Genomic DNA, 3,711 nt, shown 5'->3' with positions numbered 1-3,711 from the left:
GAAGAGGAAGTAAAGGACAAGGCTTAGTGTTCACTCTCCGGGAGGGAGGAGATTTGTGCAGTCAGGGGATAATTCAGGTCAGAAGGGACCTCTGGATGTCATCTAACCCAGCCTCCATTCCAAGCACGTCTAATGGGCTCATGTTGTGCAAAGACTTCTTCAGTGAAGTCCAATATATACCTCCAAGGATAGCCATTCCACAACTTGATACAAAAGCCTTGGAATTTTTGCTGTTTTTTGTTTAATGCCTCCACCTGTGACCTCTAGAAAGCAGTCAACAGTGAAAGCTGTCGGGCTGGAGGGACAGCAGACTCTGGCTGGGAGTTCCTGTGCCATCCCTGAAATAGGCTTCAATGTACAGGAGACATTGAACTTGGTGATCTTTAATGTCCTTTCCAACCCAAATAATTCTGTGATTCATGTAGGGAAGTTAAAAAAATGTGCTTTTCAGTGCTTCCTACACCATTATTCTGGCATGGTTATGCTGAAAAATACTAGCGGTCCTTAACACGGTCCCTCCATTCATTCCTTGCTTTCCCTCACACAGAGGGATTTTGTTGGTTGGGATGTGGCAGATGGCTACAACAACAGAAAATCTCCTTTTTGTTTGATGGTGCTTTGTCCAAGGAGAGGGTCTTGGCTGGCAGATCCTGCAGCAGCTGTGTCTAGTCTGGACTAGCACCAATGAAGCCAAGGCTATCATAGGTTATTTTTTGCAATATTAGGAGGAAACAGCTCTATATGGGAAAGTATATTTTTGTTATTTAGAATTACCTTCTATCTCTGAAAAGAAAAACAAAAATCAACCAAACTGGAAATCTACCTCTACTGGAACAACGTGGTTTCTCACACACCTAAAGCTGATACCACCAGCAGCTGCAGCTGTGTTCAGTGTGCACTCAGGCGATGAGAAGGCCTGGCAACAACTTTGATTTCAAGTGCATTAAATCTCCTCACTGTCCTGAAAATATAGGCCAGATAGTTCTCTGTGGATCAGTTCAAGGAAGGCCACATCTTCCACAAGGGAAAAATCCTCCTCCTTGAATTGCCTGCAATTAGGTCCTCGCACTGGAAAATAGCATTCCCCTTTGTCATCGAGGACTGCAAATTTGTTTTGAGTGCTTTATCTGAGGTACTCACTGGAAAGCTACAACGGAAACGATTTGAAACAAAACAATTATGTTCCAGTGCAAACTGCATAAGACCGAATATGCAATTGTTTCCTGAGCCCTGTCAAAGACTCCCTTTTCTGCAGTTTAGTAGTTGTTTGTTAGCAGCAGTGGCAAATGCCTGCTGGCTGAAACGTTTGCTGATCACAGGGTATTCAACTTCCAGATTGCCAAACAGGGAATAGTCAAGAAATCCTCTGTAATCCTCTCAGTTAAACAATCTTTACAGCTTTCCCTTTCAGTGCCCATGTAACTTGCACAACGTATCTGGGGTAGGGGTGCCAAGCAACTTCTCTATTTGTGATATTTATTATTCTGCCAAATTGAACTAATTTCCTTTCCTGTTTTGTTTGTTTATTTGAACTGTATTACACAGTCCCTCAGCAGTGCAGGCAAAAACAGCGTTATGGACCTACTTTCACAGGAGAACAGACAGCATTCTCATCCAATTTTAATGCTTGTTTTTCAAATGTCATTTGCAATCTTCTGATTGCTGGAGCATTACTAAAACAGTTCAGTATTCTAGTCTGTTAAGTTTTAAGTGCTGTTCATCACCTGAAATGAATTCCACACCCACCACCTGCACACTTTGCCAGAACTGATACTTCTGTAAGTCCCAAATAGTTTCCCAGGTGCTTGAAGGAAGGAGTGAGAGGAAAACAAGTGTTTTCTGTGACCCTCCATTTCAGTTGGTACCCCTGTCCTTGGCACCCTTGGGCAGGACTAGGTCAGCAGCAATGATTAAGCTATGTTAATTGGAGTTTGGGTTAATTAGGTCACTTCTCATTAGGACTGCCTTATTCACCAGCCCAGTTTCTCTTGGTGTTACAACTCCCTATGCGTGCGCACATCTGTGTACGCAGGTGTATATGTATATATAATAAGTAGGGATGTGTGTATTTAAAGATACGTATATATGTCTGCATATACATATTTGTGTACACATTCGCATCTGCACATATGTTTATTTCTTTAGCTATACCAGGTTATACTCATTAGTATTAAAAGAACTTTTCTCCCAAAGGTTTCCTCATTTTCAACAGCTAGACCATTACCAGTTCAAATTTAAGGATTCCAAGGGCTCTTCAGTGCCCTTTGAAAAGTACACGAATAGACAGGGTTGCAAAATTTTGAGTGCTCTGAGTATCTTGACTTACAAAATTAACATATACTCAGTGTTTGGAGAGTACTGAGGCTTTGGATGTGGAAGGTGATACATCACAGTCAGAGGAGTCAGAAGATCATCTAGGGAAAAAGGCAGTGGTTCCATTTGATTGCCTTAACTCACCGCAGAAACATGGATTCAAACTTTACACAGCAGGAAACAAAAATATAACCTCCACCTGTCATTGGCCTTTTAGTTTTCTAGGCAAAGCTAGAAAAGCAGAAGTTGGAATAGGATCAAATGCGTGAAAACAACAATTATCTGTTGGTTTGGTTTACGGGTTTTTTTGGTTATTGTTTTTTTTTTTCAGTAGGCCCTGTAGAATTTGTAATAAAAATACAAATACCTTACTAGCATTCATTAGCAGATATTAATTTTTTTAAATGGTCCTGCCAATCAGTACTATGTTGGTATAAAACTTAGGCAGTGACATCAAATGGCATCTCCTACATTTACCAACAGCAGAAGAGCGCTTTTCTCAAAGTATAGACTATTGCAGGCAAAGCTCTATTAATTATTCTGCTGATAATCGTATCAAGTCCTGTTTTGAACGAGTTCTTGGCTGTGGGATTAACAGTAGCATGTGTTCGCATAATAGAGTGTTGTTTATCAACTAGTGTGCCTACAATATTTTTACTTCTTTTGTTACTTTATTGTATATAGCAGTACCTGACAGAGAATATGACATTTTTAGGATGGATTTGCTACATTTCCTGTGTAACCTGCTGACTCTGAGGGATGAATTAGATGATCTCCATCAGTCCCTTGCAATCCAAACTATTCTGTGATTCTGAGATTTGTATTTGTTTTATTGTAATTAGAGAAATTATTTTTGAAAATAATGCTGTAAACATCACATGAACGCCAAAAATAGTTCACGGCATTTAAAAAATTATACTGAAAAGATAGATACTATTAATAAAAAAAAAAAACAACGGGGGGGGGGGTTAAATAGAGGATCAGAGGATCTTCACACTGCTCTCTCCTCTGGCTGTGATGGTCACACTGGCAGCAACCTGGGGTGGGAATGTTGGTCCTTTTCCAGGGCTGGGGGGCAGCAGAAACCCGTCCTGCAAACACCCTCCGCGTGCCGTGCGGGACCCCGGGCTGCCTCAGCGCCTTTTCCTGCCCTGCTCCCCCGGCTGCACCTGCTCTGCCCCGGCTCGCCCTGCCCCCGGCTGCGCTCCCGCCGCCTGACGTCAGGATGCGATGGCCGGGACCGCCCGTCCCGGTGCTTCGCGCTCACCGGCAGCCGCCGAGCAACGCAGCCAACGCTGCCTGGCTGCTGCTCCTGCTCCTGCTGCTGCTCCTGCTCTGCTGCTGCTGCTGCTGCCCTGGTGATCCCGCTGCTGCTGCTGCAGCTGCCGCTGCTGGTAT

This window comes from Manacus vitellinus, unplaced genomic scaffold (assembly GCF_001715985.3).
Source record: "Manacus vitellinus isolate BGI_N305 unplaced genomic scaffold, ASM171598v3 scaffold_23_pilon, whole genome shotgun sequence".
Lineage (NCBI taxonomy): Eukaryota > Metazoa > Chordata > Aves > Passeriformes > Pipridae > Manacus > Manacus vitellinus.
Note: the sequence above shows the minus strand (reverse complement) of the source record.